This window comes from Aegilops tauschii, unplaced genomic scaffold (assembly GCF_002575655.3).
Source record: "Aegilops tauschii subsp. strangulata cultivar AL8/78 unplaced genomic scaffold, Aet v6.0 ptg000954l_obj, whole genome shotgun sequence".
Taxonomy (NCBI): Eukaryota; Viridiplantae; Streptophyta; class Magnoliopsida; order Poales; family Poaceae; genus Aegilops; species Aegilops tauschii.
Window position 1 is genome coordinate 334 of NW_027333172.1, and position 16,894 is coordinate 17,227.

Here is a 16,894-nt window from a genome sequence, read left to right on the forward strand (position 1 = left end):
ATTGCAAAAGAGGGTAAATCGGCCACTTTAAGATTACCATCTGGGGAGGTCCGTTTAGTATCCCAAAACTGCTTAGCAACAGTCGGACAAGTGGGTAATGTTGGGGTGAACCAAAAAAGTTTGGGTAGAGCCGGATCTAAGTGTTGGCTAGGTAAACGCCCCGTAGTAAGAGGGGTAGTTATGAACCCTGTGGACCACCCCCATGGGGGCGGTGAAGGGAAAGCTCCCATTGGTAGAAAAAAACCCACAACCCCTTGGGGTTATCCTGCGCTTGGAAGAAGAACTAGGAAAAGGAAAAAATATAGCGATAGTTTTATTCTTCGTCGCCGTAAGTAAATACGTAACTAGGAATATGGAAAATTGCATTTTTGGAATTTGCAATAATGCGATGGGCGAACGACGGGAATTGAACCCGCGCATGGTGGATTCACAATCCACTGCCTTGATCCACTTGGCTACATCCGCCCCTTATCCAGCTAAAGGATTTTTTGCTTTTTTCCATTGATCATTATTCTATTTATTCTGACCTCCGTACTTCGATCGAGATATTGGACATAGAATGCCACTCTTTAAAAAGGAAAAAAGGAGTAATCAGCTGTGACACGAAAAAAAACGAATCCTTTTGTAGCTCATCATTTATTGGCAAAGATAGAAAAGGTCAATATGAAGGAGGAGAAAGAAACAATAGTAACGTGGTCCCGGGCATCTAGCATTCTACCCACAATGGTTGGCCATACAATCGCGATTCATAATGGAAAGGAACATATACCTATTTACATAACAAATCCTATGGTAGGTCGCAAATTGGGGGAATTCGTGCCTACTCGGCATTTCACGAGTTATGAAAATGCAAGAAAGGATACTAAATCTCGTCGTTAACTGAATTCTGAATAGAAAGATTAAGAAGAAAAAAAAGATTCAAAATAAAGACAGAAATACCCAATATCTTGCTAGAACAAGATATTGGGTATTTCTGTCTTTTCTTTCTTCAAAAATTCTTATATGTTAGCAGAAAAACCTTATCCATTAATAGATGGAACTTCAACAGCAGCTAAGTCTAGAGGGAAGTTGTGAGCATTACGTTCGTGCATTACTTCCATACCAAGGTTAGCACGGTTGATGATATCAGCCCAAGTATTAATAACGCGACCTTGACTATCAACTACAGATTGGTTGAAATTGAAACCATTTAGGTTGAAAGCCATAGTACTAATACCTAAAGCAGTGAACCAGATTCCTACTACAGGCCAAGCAGCCAAGAAGAAGTGTAAAGAACGAGAGTTGTTGAAACTAGCATATTGGAAGATTAATCGGCCAAAATAACCATGAGCAGCCACAATATTATAAGTTTCTTCCTCTTGACCAAATTTGTAACCCTCATTAGCAGATTCATTTTCAGTAGTTTCCCTGATCAAACTAGAGGTTACCAAGGAACCATGCATAGCACTGAATAGGGAACCGCCGAATACACCAGCTACACCTAACATGTGGAATGGATGCATAAGGATGTTGTGCTCTGCCTGGAATACAATCATAAAGTTGAAAGTACCAGAGATTCCTAAAGGCATACCATCAGAAAAGCTTCCTTGACCAATAGGGTAAATCAAGAAAACAGCAGTAGCAGCTGCAACAGGAGCTGAATATGCAACAGCAATCCAAGGACGCATACCCAGACGGAAACTAAGTTCCCACTCACGACCCATATAACAAGCTACACCAAGTAAGAAGTGTAGAACAATTAGCTCATAAGGACCACCATTGTATAACCACTCATCAACAGATGCAGCTTCCCAAATTGGGTAAAAGTGCAATCCGATCGCCGCAGAAGTAGGGATAATAGCACCAGAGATAATATTGTTTCCATAAAGTAAAGAACCAGAAACAGGCTCACGAATACCATCAATATCTACTGGAGGGGCAGCGATGAAGGCGATAATAAATACAGAAGTTGCGGTCAATAAGGTAGGGATCATCAAAACACCGAACCATCCGATGTAAAGACGATTTTCAGTGCTAGTTATCCAGTTGCAGAAGCGACCCCACAGGCTTGTACTTTCGCGTCTCTCTAAAATTGCAGTCATGGTAAGATCTTGGTTTATTCAAATTGCAAGGACTCCCAAGCACACGTATTAACTAGAATATAGATAATAGAAGGCTTGTTATTTAACAGTATAACATAGACTATATACCAATGTCAACCAAGTCAGCCCAAAGATTAGCTATCCATATAACTAAATTAACCAAACCAATAATTTTGTATTTGTAAATGAAGTGAGTCAAAGTTTTTAACTTTGATGAGTCTTTTCTATATGGGTTGCCCGGGACTCGAACCCGGAACTAGTCGGATGGAGTAGATAATTCTTCCTTGTTACAATAGAGAAAAATCCCTCCCCAAATCGTGCTTGCATTTTTCATTGCACACGACTTTCCCTATGTAGAAATAGCCAATTTCTATTCCAAAGAGGAAGTTCTACTAATTTTTTTAATTAGTAACTTGATTCACCTACTCTTTATTATAATAAAAAGAACATTTCAGAATGAAAAATAGAAAAGTTTTTTCTTGATCATTTATCAACCCTTTCCTGTTTCTTAATTTCGTCTAATGATTAATTAAGAGGGTTGACCAGGTCATTGATACGTATAATATCCAAATACCAAATACGCTCAGTGTGTGATCCACAGAAAGAAAAAAGAGTTGTTTTGGTGAACATCAAAGAAAAAACTTGCTCTTCTTCCATAAAAAATTCTTCTAAAAATGCCGAACCCAATCGTTGCATAAAAGTTCGTACCGTGCTTTTATGTTTCCGAGCTAAAGTTCTAGCGCATGAAAGTCGAAGTATATACTTTAGTCGATACAAAGTCCGTTTTTTCGAAGATCCACTATGATAATGAAAAAGATTTCTACATATCCGACCAAATCGATCAAGAATATCCCAATCTGATAAATCTGTCCAAATGGGTTTACTAATAGGATGCCCCGATCCAGTACAAAATTGAGCTTTTGATAAGTATCCTATGAGGAGAGTAGCGGGGACTATGGTATCGAATTTTTTCATTCGAGTATCTATTAGAAATGACTTCTCCAGCATTTGATTCCTTACTAACAAAGAACTTTTTGGTACACTTGAAAGGTACCCCATAAAATCGAAGCAAGAGTTTGCTAATTGGTTTATATGGATTCTTCGCGGCTGAGTCCAAAAACAGAAATAATATTGCCAGAAATTGATAAGGTAGCATTTCCATTTCTTCTTCAAAAAAAAAGTGCCTTTTGATGCAAGAATTGCCTTTCCTTGATATCGAACATAATGCATAAGAGGATCCATAAAGAACCATAGGGTTTTCCGAGAAAAACCAGGGTACATTATCCCAAAATGTTCCATCTTCCTAGAAAAGTGGATTCGTTCCAGAAAAGTTCCAGAAGATGCTAATGGTAAGCAAGAAGATTGTTTACGAAGAAACAACAAAAAAAATTCATATTCTGATACATAAGAGTTATATAGGAATCGAAACAGTCTTTTATTTTCTTTTTGAAAATAAAAAATGGATTTCATTGAAGTAATAAAACTATTCCAATTCGAATAATAGTTGAGAAAGAATCGCAATAAATGCAAAGATGGAACATCTTGGATACGGTATTGAAGGAGTTGAACCAGGATTTCCAAATGGATAGGATAGGGTATTTCTATATGTGATAGATAATCCAAATGCAAAAATTTGTCTTCTAAAAAGGGAAATATTGAATGAATAGAGCGTAAATTCTGAAACTTTGGTATTTCTTTTTCTTTCGGACAAAATAATTCCCGTAGCGAGAATGGGATTTCCACAACGATCGCAAACCCTTCAGATAGAATCTGAGAATAAAACTCAGAATAAAAATAATTTTTGTAATCCAATAATCGATCTTGGTTAGGATGATTAACCGAGTTATCCAAAAAATTCTGCTGATACATTCGAATAATTAAACGTTTCACAAGTAGTGAACTAAATTTCTTGTTATTACAACTAACAACTATTTCCACAGGTTCAGAACCATTTAATCCATAATGGTGGGCAAATGCATAAATATATTCCTGAAAGAGAAGTGGGTAGACAAAGTATTGTTGACGAGATTTATGTTTTTCTGAATACCCTTCGAATTTTTCCATTTGTATTTCTACTTGAATCAGAGAGAAGAAGCATTTCTCGGTTTATCGAATGATGATACATAGTGCAATATGGTCAGAACAGGGTGTTGCATTTTTAATACAAACCCTGGAAAGAAAGGGAGTCTAATCCACAGATCTTTTTCTGCTCCTTTTCTACCCAATTAGTTTATGTTTGTTCTAATTAAAAAAAAAGAACAGAACAAGTTTTTTATTTTTGCAGGCCAATCGCTCTTTTGACTTTGGAATACAGCCTCTTTATCAATATACTGCTTCTTTTACACATTCAATCCATAACATCCCTTATTCAATCCATAATCAAGAATAATTAGGATTTCTAAAAAAAAAAGAAAAAATAAAGGGTCCACTCATAGGAAAACCCAACCTTTCCCCGCATCCGGCACTAATCTATTTTTAACGTCTAATTAGAGCGGGGAATCATTCCAATTAGGAAGTTCAGCTCGTTGCTTTTTATTTTACCAGAATTGGAGCCAGGCTCTATCCATTTATTCATTAGACCCAGAAAATCGTAATTTTGGATTCCATTCAAAAAAGATTGATTTTATTACGACATGCTATTTTTTCCATTCATTACCTTTGAGGATCAGTCGTGGTCTTCTAGACTCTACCAAGAGTCTGGACGAATTTGTTGTTTCATCCAAATGTGTAAAAGATCATAGTCGCACTTAAAAGCCGAGTACTCTACCATTGAGTTAGCAACCCAGATAAAAAAAGGATCTTAGATACGATCGAAATCCAAAAATCAATGGAATTACACCGCGCGCTTCTGTCAAAACATTGAACTAGCAAGACATCAAAAGATTTTTTTATCGACCATGAAAAACACTCAAATGCCAAAACGAACAGGTCCGGTTAAATTCCACTAAAGTAAAGTTAAAAAAAGAGCGACCCTAATCACGATGGCCAAATTCTCCTTATTTTTAGCGATTTTTATTAAAAAAAAATATATATTATATTGTATGAGAATACATGCAAGAGGAACACCCTTATCATTTGAGCGAAGTGTAGGCGGAAAAATTGAATATGGAGTGAGGATAAAGAGACCCATCTATCTACAAATTCTATTTGTTCAATAGACCTTTGTCAATGGAAATACAATGGTAAGAAAACAAATTAGATAGAAAAAGTAAATAAAATAGGGGCTTATGTTGAATTGGCACGATATAATATAAATCCAAATAGGATTAAAAAAGAGGTAAATTGTGTCTAAATAATTAGACAACTAGGAATACTAATAATCTTCTCCTATCCTACTTTTTGATTCATTTAGTTCTTCAATTAACTCAAAGTTCTTTCTTTTTCTTTAAAGAATTCCGCCTTCCTTAAAATATCATAAACAGTTCTTGTTGGTTGAGCACCCTTTTCAAGGAAATAGAGAATAGCTGGAACATTTAAACAAGTTTGATTCTTTATCGGATCATAAAAACCTACTTTTTGAAGATCTCTTCCTTCTCTTCGAGATCGAACATCAATTGCAACGATTCGATAGACAGCTTATTGGGATAGATGTAGATAAACAACGCCCCCCCCTAGAAACGTATAGGAGGTTTTCTCCTCATACGGCTCGAGAAAATGATTCGAATTTCTGTCGATAATAATAGAAATTAGACTATGACGTGCATTAATTTCCTTACAGAAAAAACAAATTTCATTTATACTCATGACTCAAGTGGGCTAATTTTGCCTGACAAACTTCGAAGGCAAAATCCTTCCAAAATTTTTGAGTCGTCTTTAAACTCTTTTCTTTGTCTCATTTCGAACGAATTGACTTTTATTCCTTATTCTGATCCAACTCTGTTGTTGAGACAATTGAAAATTGTGTTTACTTGTTCTGGAATCCTTTATCTTTGATTTGTGAAATCCTTGGGTTTAGACATTACTTCGGGAATTCCTATTTTTTTCTTTCAAAAGAGTAGCAACATACCCTTTTTTCTTATTTCCTTCGATAAAGCATTTATCTCTTCTATAGAAATCTAATAAGAGGGATTGATTCTGATATACTTTTATTGGACTTTATTCTTATTTTAACCTTTCGATTTATTTCTATATTAAGGATAGACTGACAAAGTTGGCCTAATTTATTAGTTTTCACTAACCCTAGATTCTTTCCCTTGATAAAAAAAATTCTGTCCTCTCGAGCTCCATCGTGTACTATGTTACTTAAACCCAGCGCAAATTTGGTTCGGAACGAATAGAACAGGCTATGTCGAGCCAAGAGCATTTTCATTACTATGGAAAATGATGGATAGAAAAATCCACAATCGATCATGTCCTTCAAGTCGCACGTTGCTTTCTACCACATCGTTTTAAACGAAGTTTTACCATAACAAACATTCCTCTTTTCATTGCAAAGTGGTATAGAGAATTGATCCAATATGGATGGAATCATGAATAGTCATTGGTTTAGTTTTTTTATACTAATTAAAACTTGCTATCTATGGAGCAATATGGATAAAAGAAAGTAAGTATTTATCCGGGAAGCCTCCGCCAAGATCCAATTTATTTAAACCCATATTAAAATTCTATCATATGAATGAAACATAGTTTGAAAAAGACGACTAAACAAGTTTGCTTAAAACTTATTTATTCTTAAATTTCCACCCTCAACGGATGGCTCGAGATGATCAATCTTGAAGTGAGAAAAGAAGGATTGACTCTTCCTCAATAAATAAACTATCAACCTCCAAAAAAGTTTAATTAATTTAATTACTAGAATTAGAATTCTAGTAGTAATATATTTTTTCAGTACCAAAAACAATTAACTATAATAACTAAATAAACTATTCCAATGAAAAGATTGAAAGTTTTTGGTAGTTATAGAATTCTCGTACTTCTTCAACTCGAATACCAAAAGGAAGAAAAAAATATGACTAAGTGATTTTATTTTATAGTAGAGGCATATCCTGAATGTGCTTGATAGATCCCATTTTTTCATGAAAATAAAGATAGTCAATTTGACTGGACTTAAGACTTTATTATGTTTTCTGAGAAAGAATAAGATATCATTATTCTCTTTAATAAACTTTTGTCTCGTACGGAATACTATATGATTTCACCGTTTGTTTCATCAGAAACAATCTGGGACGGAAGGATTCGAACCTCCGAGTAACGGGACCAAAACCCGCTGCCTTACCACTTGGCCACGCCCCATTTCGGGTTTTATGCGACACTAATAAACACTAGTATGTTTATTTGTTATTCGTCAATACCATTTCAATTACATAAAAAAGGAGGGATATTCTCTTGCTAGTATTCTACACATGCGGATAATATAGAATCAAAAAAATGCATTGATCATTACATGGAATTCTATTAAGATATTATATGAAAGTCGAATTTATTCCACTCTCATTTGAGAGTGCAAATACAAGGAGGTATTTTGTGTTTGGGAAAGTCCGAAGAAAAAAGATTTTGAATCTGCCTTTTCCTTCTTTCCCTTAAAAAAATAACTCAAGAAAAATCCAATTATTTACTCTACAAGAATGAAATGCTTGTTATGCCTAATATACTTAGTTTAACCTGTATCTGTTTTAATTCTGTTCTTTATCCTACTAGTTTTTTCTTTGCCAAATTACCCGAAGCTTATGCTATTTTCAATCCAATCGTGGATATTATGCCTGTTATACCTCTATTCTTTTTTCTATTAGCCTTTGTTTGGCAAGCTGCTGTAAGTTTTCGATGAAATCTTTAGTACTCTGTATGCCAAATTGAATGATGTGTTCATTCCAAAAAAATTTAAAAATGGGTAAAAGCCGAGAAGTTTTATATTTTTATATTATGAACCTTCGATTCTAAAATTTAAATTCTTCTACATTGAATGGGTAGCTACAGCAATAAATTTGGATCAGCCTTTCTACTCCCCTGCACCTAGGTTGAGCAGGTACCTAAAGGTACCTACACAATACCTAACCACCTAACCCTATTTTTGCTATTGATAAGAGTGCTTATTATAAAAGAATTCTTGCAATTTTTTTCAAGAATTCTTTTTTGCATTTTTAGGTATAAAAAAAAAACCATCCTAGTGGATCCGTGTGGTAAGGAAAAACTGGTAATCTATTCCTTAAAAAAAAATCTTGGAGATTATGTAATGCTTACTCTCAAACTTTTTGTTTATACAGTAGTGATATTCTTTGTTTCACTCTTTATCTTTGGATTCTTATCTAATGACCCAGGACGGAATCCTGGACGCGAGGAGTAAAAATTCAGTTTTTTTTTTTTCTTATTGGATTTGTTTCGTACATTTATCTATGAGAAAATCCGGGGGTCAGAATTCTTTCCAATTCGAAAGTCCCAAATGATCCAAGGGAGCGGAAAGAGAGGGATTCGAACCCTCGGTACAAAAAAATTGTACAACGGATTAGCAATCCGCCGCTTTAGTCCACTCAGCCATCTCTCCACGTTCCAAAGCGAAAGGTTTCCGTGATATGATATAGGCAAGAAATAAGAAATAACGGTTGCAAAAAACCCCCTTTTTTTCTTTCAAAAGTCTATAAAAATTATATTGCCAATTCCATTTTAATTATATTCTTTTTTCTTAATGTTAATAAAAAAAGAAGAAAATTCTTGTTTTTTCTTTCTAAAAATCGATATTGGCCGAGAGACAATCAAATAGATTTTCTCTTTAGCGGGCATTTCCATATAGGACTTGTTATAATTATAATAAAACAAGCAGGTTATATAAAAAAAAACGCTTTTTTTGTCGATTATTTATCAAGAAAGCAAAAAGGGTTCTTATCAAATCCACCATAAAATTGGAAAGAAGCATAAAGTAAGTAGACCTGACTCCTTTAATGATGCCTCTATCCGCTATTCTGATATATAAATTCGATGTAGATGAAATTGTATAAGCGAATTTTTTTTATTTCCTTAGACTTAGACCGCGCAAGACAAGAATTTTTCGCTATTTACGATTTCATATTCTTGTTACTAGATGTTCTATAGGAATAAGAAGAAATCGCAACTCCTTTGCGCTACACATAAAATTGGATTTCGAAGGTCCATTTTTTTTTTCAGAATCCTCTATTTTAGTTCTTCCACCCATGCAATAGAGAGGGAATGGGAAAAGAAGGGTTACTTTTATTTTCATTTTTCCCTTAAAAGATAGACTTTGAAATAGGAGTCTTGGAATAATGCTGAATTCAAAGGTTTATTTCTTTCTATAGTATAAGAAAAACAATTTATTTCTATTTCTATAGTATAAGAAAAACAAATAGTATAAGAAAAACAAATCGAATCAAATTCATGGATTTACCACGACCTCGGTTGTGACTGTGACTCCATAGATAAAAATGGGAAATTTCTCTCTTCGAGACCATTGAAAAAGGGCATTGAACGACAAAGAAATCGTCCACAGATAATAAAACTATCATATGCCTTGGAAAGTGATATGAGGTGCTCGGAAATGGTTGAAGTAATTGAATAGGAGGATCACTATGACTATAGCCCTTGGTAGAATTCCTAAAGAAGAAAATGATCTATTTGATACTATGGATGACTGGTTACGAAGGGACCGTTTCGTTTTTGTAGGATGGTCTGGCCTATTGCTCTTTCCTTGTGCTTATTTCGCTTTAGGGGGTTGGTTTACAGGGACAACTTTTGTAACTTCTTGGTATACCCATGGATTGGCTAGTTCCTATTTGGAAGGTTGTAATTTCTTAACCGCAGCAGTTTCTACCCCTGCCAATAGTTTAGCACACTCTTTGTTGCTACTATGGGGGCCCGAAGCACAAGGAGATTTTACTCGTTGGTGTCAATTAGGCGGTCTATGGACTTTTGTAGCTCTCCACGGGGCTTTTGCACTAATAGGTTTCATGTTACGCCAATTTGAACTTGCTCGGTCTGTTCAATTGCGGCCTTATAATGCAATCTCATTCTCTGGTCCAATTGCTGTTTTTGTTTCTGTATTCCTTATTTATCCACTGGGGCAATCTGGTTGGTTCTTTGCGCCGAGTTTTGGCGTAGCAGCGATATTTCGATTCATCCTTTTCTTCCAAGGATTTCATAATTGGACGTTGAACCCATTTCATATGATGGGAGTTGCCGGAGTATTAGGTGCGGCTCTGCTATGCGCTATTCATGGAGCGACCGTAGAAAACACTCTATTTGAGGACGGTGATGGTGCAAATACCTTCCGTGCTTTTAACCCAACTCAAGCTGAAGAAACTTATTCCATGGTCACTGCTAACCGCTTTTGGTCCCAAATCTTTGGTGTTGCTTTTTCCAATAAACGTTGGTTACATTTCTTTATGCTATTTGTACCCGTCACCGGTTTATGGATGAGTGCTATTGGCGTAGTTGGCTTGGCTCTGAACTTACGTGCCTATGACTTTGTTTCCCAGGAAATCCGTGCAGCGGAAGATCCTGAATTTGAGACTTTCTACACCAAAAATATTCTTTTAAACGAGGGTATTCGTGCGTGGATGGCAGCTCAGGATCAGCCTCATGAAAATCTTATATTCCCTGAGGAGGTTCTACCACGTGGAAACGCTCTTTAATGGAACTTTCGTTTTAGCTGGTCGTGACCAAGAAACCACCGGCTTTGCTTGGTGGGCTGGGAATGCCAGACTTATCAATTTGTCCGGTAAACTGCTTGGAGCTCATGTAGCCCATGCCGGATTAATCGTATTCTGGGCCGGAGCAATGAACCTATTTGAAGTGGCCCATTTCGTACCAGAAAAGCCCATGTATGAACAAGGGTTGATTTTACTTCCACACTTAGCTACTCTAGGTTGGGGAGTAGGGCCAGGGGGGGAAGTTCTAGATACTTTTCCGTACTTTGTATCTGGCGTACTTCACCTAATTTCCTCCGCAGTCTTAGGCTTCGGTGGCATTTATCACGCGCTTCTGGGACCCGAGACTCTTGAGGAATCTTTTCCATTCTTTGGTTATGTCTGGAAAGATAGAAATAAAATGACTACAATTTTGGGTATTCACTTAATTTTGTTAGGTCTAGGTGCTTTTCTTCTAGTACTCAAGGCTCTTTATTTTGGCGGTGTATATGATACCTGGGCCCCTGGGGGGGGAGATGTAAGAAAAATTACCAATTTGACCCTTAGCCCCAGTGTTATATTTGGTTATTTACTAAAATCTCCTTTTGGTGGAGAAGGGTGGATTGTTAGTGTAGATGATTTAGAAGATATAATTGGTGGGCATGTATGGTTGGGTTTTATTTGTGTATTTGGCGGAATTTGGCATATTTTAACCAAACCCTTCGCATGGGCTCGCCGTGCATTTGTATGGTCTGGAGAAGCTTACTTGTCTTATAGTTTAGCTGCTTTATCTGTCTTTGGTTTTATCGCTTGTTGTTTTGTATGGTTCAATAATACAGCTTATCCGAGTGAGTTTTATGGACCCACCGGGCCAGAAGCTTCTCAAGCTCAAGCATTTACTTTTCTAGTTAGAGACCAGCGTCTTGGAGCTAATGTGGGATCCGCTCAAGGACCCACAGGTTTAGGTAAATATCTAATGCGTTCCCCAACTGGGGAGGTTATCTTTGGAGGGGAAACTATGCGTTTTTGGGACCTTCGTGCTCCATGGTTAGAACCTCTAAGGGGCCCCAACGGTTTGGACTTGAGTAGGTTGAAAAAAGACATACAACCTTGGCAAGAACGACGCTCAGCAGAATATATGACCCACGCTCCTTTAGGCTCTTTAAATTCCGTGGGTGGCGTAGCTACCGAGATCAATGCAGTTAATTATGTCTCTCCTAGAAGTTGGTTATCAACTTCTCATTTTGTTCTAGGATTCTTCTTTTTTGTGGGCCATTTATGGCATGCAGGAAGAGCCCGAGCTGCTGCAGCAGGTTTTGAAAAGGGAATCGATCGTGATTTGGAACCTGTTCTTTACATGAACCCTCTTAACTAAGATTTTCTTATTTATACCTGTTCTACTTTTTTTCTGTTCTGGCTCGGTTATTCCATCTAGCCGAGCCATTCATTCCTTTTTATGAAAGAAAGATAAGGGACAGAAAAAAAAAAATGAAAGAAACAAACGTATTCAATAAGCAAAAGGAGAGAGAGGGATTCGAACCCTCGATAGTTCCTAGAACTATACCGGTTTTCAAGACCGGAGCTATCAACCACTCAGCCATCTCTCCACAGCCTAATCCTTATTTTACTCCTACAAATAGAACATAGCCATATAAAAAATAAAAAGATTTATTAGCCTCTAGAAAGATATCAGATACAAGTTCCTTTTCGATATATCTCTGTATACTGTATACACGGATACAGGATCCGCTATACCCGCTTGTGAAATAAAGAGTAAATAATCTCTTCTCACCCCCATATCCAAATAAAAAAGCGGTTTAAGTAATAAATTTGAATTAAAGAGAAGAATCAATGGATTCATGATTAAACCCCTCCTACTTCTTGTATTTTTTTACAATTTTGGTTTAAGTGAGGGATCAAATATGTAGTCAACTTTATTTGATGGTAGCTTGGAGGATTAGAAATATGACTATTGCTTTCCAATTAGCTGTTTTTGCATTAATTGCGACTTCCTCAGTCTTAGTAATTAGTGTACCCCTTGTATTTGCTTCTCCTGATGGTTGGTCAAATAATAAAAATGTTGTATTTTCCGGTACATCGTTATGGATTGGACTAGTCTTTCTCGTAGCTATTCTGAATTCTCTCATTTCTTAAATTAAATTTGGTTAATATTTATTAACCCCATAAAAAAGAAATAATAAAGGCCATTTCTTCTAAAAAATTAGAATAGTGAGACGTATTAAAACGCAATTTGCGTTCCGAATTGCTAGCTCTTCTCTTTCAGTATTATGAAATTCCATTCCCATTAGAATATTCATTCACAGATAATAAAAAAAGGAAAACTCTAATATAATAGAAAATGAAATGAAACGGTCGACCCAGACATAGAAGGTCGACCCAGGCGGATATACGCTATAAAATATATACCGTAGCGAGCGTAGTTCAATGGTAAAATATCTCCTTGCCAAGGAGAAGATACGGGTTCGATTCCCGCCGCTCGCCCGCTTAATTTATCAAAGTACTATGATAAAAAGTTTAGTCTAGTTAACTGTTTAACTACTTATATTAAATTAAGTATTAATTAGGTGTTAGTCTAGTGCCGTATCCCTTACTATCTTACCCTTCCTTTGCATCCCACTCAAAAAAAGAGGGCGCTCCGGAGGCAGAAATAGAACTCGCCAACAGAGCTCCAAAAATTGGGTATTAACTGAGACAAACAACGGGCAAACTTTTTTTAAAGGGAAGAGAGAGGTAGACTGTCCCTTTCGTTTCATTTTTATTTTCTGCAGGGTAGGGAGAAGCCTTGCGCCTTCTTTTTTTGAAGGCAAGTGACTTCGCAAACTGCTCAATTTTGCCCTCTAGGGCCGGGAACTAATGAATAAAAAAGGGTTGGATACGCCCCTCTACCATATCTAGAGAAATAGAATAGTCCTTTTATACAGACTGCTAAGTGCGGAGACGGGAATCGAACCCGTGACCTCAAGGTTATGAGCCTCGTGAGCTACCAAACTGCTCTACTCCGCTCTGGAGTACCAGAAACTGGTGGACAAAAAAGGCTTGAATACAAGCCTCTAACATGTCTAGACAAAGAGAATACTCCTTTTATACAGAATGGAGCGGGTAGCGGGAATCGAACCCGCATCGTTAGCTTGGAAGGCTAGGGGTTATAGTCGACGTTGGTTGATTATTTTTAACGTCTCTAATTCAAAACCGAACATGAAATTTTGATTTCATTCGGCTCCTTTATGGATATTCTCACCACTTAACATCTATGTCAGCTTTTCTATTTGAATGGAACCAAAGCTCTCCGCTTTCTAGATGATCCTTATAGAGTAGGAGATAGAAATTCTATCTAAATCCATCTAATCTACTTACTTCGTTCCCTAATTTCATTCAAGAGATCCTGAGGAAAAGAATTGGGTTTCCACCGAGCTTAAACAATATGCGGATGGTTCTAGTAAACCAAAACTATCGTTTTTTAGCTATTTGGCTTCCTTATTCCTTATTTTAAGAAGATTTAGTTACGATTGGAAATCAACTTTTTTGTATCTTCATCCATAGATCCTTTACTCATATTTTCAAAATTGGAATACTTAATCCAATGCAAAATTATGCTTCGCGACTCTGTACTCATAATCCTATTTTTATTTTGGATGCAATTTAAATTAGTCTTTGGATACAAATCGCCAGAATGTATATTCTTCCTCAATATGCTATTGAGAGGAAAAGGATTTAATCCTTTATAAGAACTAAAGTTTTCATCGGAATATAAAAATAAAAAACTTAAGGATGCCTTAAGTATATCATTTCAAATTCAGTTATTATATAGAACGAATCACACTTTTACCACTAAACTATACCCGCTACATTGTAGATTATGGTATAAATGGTACCCTTTGTCAAGGATAGCCATTTGACAAGAAGGCTAATTCCCCCTTATTGAATCAGATGGAGAAGGTTCATGACACTGAGCCGTTGGTACTTCTACTTCGATCGCTCGCCTTTACTTTAGGATTTAGATAGCCCCTCTGGTCTGTAAAAAAAATCTTTTCTTACCATGCTAATAGCGCCTGAACCAAATGTATTTATTTTGATTAGGATCCTATTCTACGGTTACGACTACAATAATAATTATTTACTTTGCAAGGACGTAAGTGTGTCAGACTGCTAAATTGTTTTATTATTCCTACAATATAAACTAGGGGATATAGGGGGTAACACTGTCCCTATAAATTCCTTTTTCCTTTTCTTTTTTGTCCAGAATTGAACAAAAAAGAAATTATGGAAGATGTTTTCTTCCCCCATTAAGTCCGAGCCATAGAGTAAGAGTGAGATGAGTTTTCCAAATTCATCATAGACTTTCCCTATGGCTTGATAGAAGTAAGCAGCAAAGAGTCGTAACTTAAAGAAAAAAACGGACAGGGCCGACAGATTTACCTGATGTAAAGAAGATCCTAAAAGTCTCTGATTAGTCGACTCTCTCCATTTAACACTTTCCTCTCTCTCCTTTTTTCCACTGACTCAATTCTAGTTTATTAGATTCTTGTTTAAAAGAATGAAAAAAGTTCAATAGAACTAAGAACACATAAAAAATAGCATAGAGGATCAAGGCCATTACCAAAAGTTCCTCCCAAGGATCCTATATCCTATTGGGTATCTGTTCCCCGCCTTTTCCCGCTAGGATCGGAAATCTTATATTTTCCATATCCATATACCGTTGAATCCTTGGGGTTCCAGAATCCGCCTATTTTACTAGTCTTCGGAAACGGAAAACCCTGAACCAAGAAGAGTTGGATATGTTATGTAGGGTATGTTTTTTTTTTATTAATTTTATTTTGAGCTCTCAAGATATCGATATATACATATACAATCTCTACATAATGTCTCTCTCTCTATCTCTATATATTATATATATATAATATGTACATTATGCAGTAGACCCATAATGGGAAATCCAAGTGGCTAATTTTTGAATTAAATAAAAAGCCCTTTTAACTCAGTGGTAGAGTAATGCCATGGTAAGGCATAAGTCATCGGTTCAAATCCGATAAAGGGCTTTTTAAATTAGTGGTAGAGTAATCTCGTGCTAAGACGTAAGTCGTTGGTTCGAATCTGATAGAGTACTTTTCTACTAAATTGATTCACTTTTGTTCTTTGTTTTTGAAACTTTCTCTATATTTTTAGAGAATTTTATGACTTAGTGCGGGATGGATGCATTTTTGGTCTGAACACTAAATGAAGCACGGAGAATTAATCTATAACGATCAACTAAAAAAAATCCTAGATGAAAACATAACAGAAAAGTTGGAAAAACTCTTTGCTTTGGATCTATTTATACTTTTCGAGTATATTGACAATTCCAAAAAACTGCTCATACTATGATTATAGTATAATCACGAGCGGTTGTATATGGCCCTATCGTCTAGTGATGCCCCTATCGTCTAGTGGTTCAGGACATCTCTCTTTCAAGGAGGCAGCGGGGATTCGACTTCCCCTGGGGGTAGGGAGTATTATGAAAGGAGGTTAATCATAGATTAGCAAAAACCCTAGAATAAATTCTTCCTGGGTCGATGCCCGAGTGGTTAATGGGGACGGACTGTAAATTCGTTGACAATGTCTACGCTGGTTCAAATCCAGCTCGGCCCAAACCAAAAATCTAGGGCTTCGTGAGTATGAACTAAATCCTTTTGTTTTTCTTCCATAAAATAAAATGTCTGATCTATAGAAATAAAAGATAAAGAAAAAAGGGAAATTTTTTTTTTCTAATCCATATCTCTCTCATTCCTTTCTTACAAACAAAAGAGTTTTTCTTATTGAAGGCTGGATTATTATCCATTTTTAGTGATAAAAAATCACGACATACTAGTTATGTCACTCTCACTATACCCACGTATAATATAATATGTGGGTATGTAGTATATGATTCGTCTATTTCTTAGAGTACGAAAGACGAATCGAATCTTCTTATGGTTCTATTTAAGAATGGGTATGCCATACACCCCGCGGGGATTGTAGTTCAATTGGTCAGAGCACCGCCCTGTCAAGGCGGAAGCTGCGGGTTCGAGCCCCGTCAGTCCCGAACTAGGGTTCAATGAATGGAGAAATTGATATTTCCTTTTTCCATGAAAAAAAGGGGCAGGGAGCAAGATCAAATACCCACAGGGCACCCTTACTTCACTTTTTTATTTTGCATCCCTCATTAAAGAGGGAGGGAAGGCATATAGGAATTTTTTTTCACTACTC

General features: G+C 36.4%; 7 non-coding genes across 7 annotated transcripts; 4 read left to right on the forward strand and 3 right to left on the reverse strand.

Moving 5' to 3' along the window:
* Window positions 1-8,471: 8,471 nt before the first annotated feature.
* On the reverse strand, window positions 8,472-8,559 carry TRNAS-GCU (transfer RNA serine (anticodon GCU)). Its single transcript has one exon. It is a non-coding gene; the product is annotated as a tRNA-Ser (tRNA).
* A 3,611-nt stretch (window positions 8,560-12,170) lies between these two features.
* Window positions 12,171-12,258, reverse strand: TRNAS-UGA (transfer RNA serine (anticodon UGA)). Its single transcript has one exon. It is a non-coding gene; the product is annotated as a tRNA-Ser (tRNA).
* Window positions 12,259-13,082: 824 nt separating this feature from the next.
* Window positions 13,083-13,153, forward strand: TRNAG-GCC (transfer RNA glycine (anticodon GCC)). Its single transcript has one exon. It is a non-coding gene; the product is annotated as a tRNA-Gly (tRNA).
* Window positions 13,154-13,601: 448 nt separating this feature from the next.
* Window positions 13,602-13,675, reverse strand: TRNAM-CAU (transfer RNA methionine (anticodon CAU)). Its single transcript has one exon. It is a non-coding gene; the product is annotated as a tRNA-Met (tRNA).
* A 1,961-nt stretch (window positions 13,676-15,636) lies between these two features.
* Window positions 15,637-15,708, forward strand: TRNAT-GGU (transfer RNA threonine (anticodon GGU)). Its single transcript has one exon. It is a non-coding gene; the product is annotated as a tRNA-Thr (tRNA).
* Window positions 15,709-16,215: 507 nt separating this feature from the next.
* TRNAY-GUA (transfer RNA tyrosine (anticodon GUA)) lies at window positions 16,216-16,297 on the forward strand. Its single transcript has one exon. It is a non-coding gene; the product is annotated as a tRNA-Tyr (tRNA).
* A 359-nt stretch (window positions 16,298-16,656) lies between these two features.
* On the forward strand, window positions 16,657-16,730 carry TRNAD-GUC (transfer RNA aspartic acid (anticodon GUC)). Its single transcript has one exon. It is a non-coding gene; the product is annotated as a tRNA-Asp (tRNA).
* The last annotated feature ends 164 nt before the right edge of the window (window positions 16,731-16,894 follow it).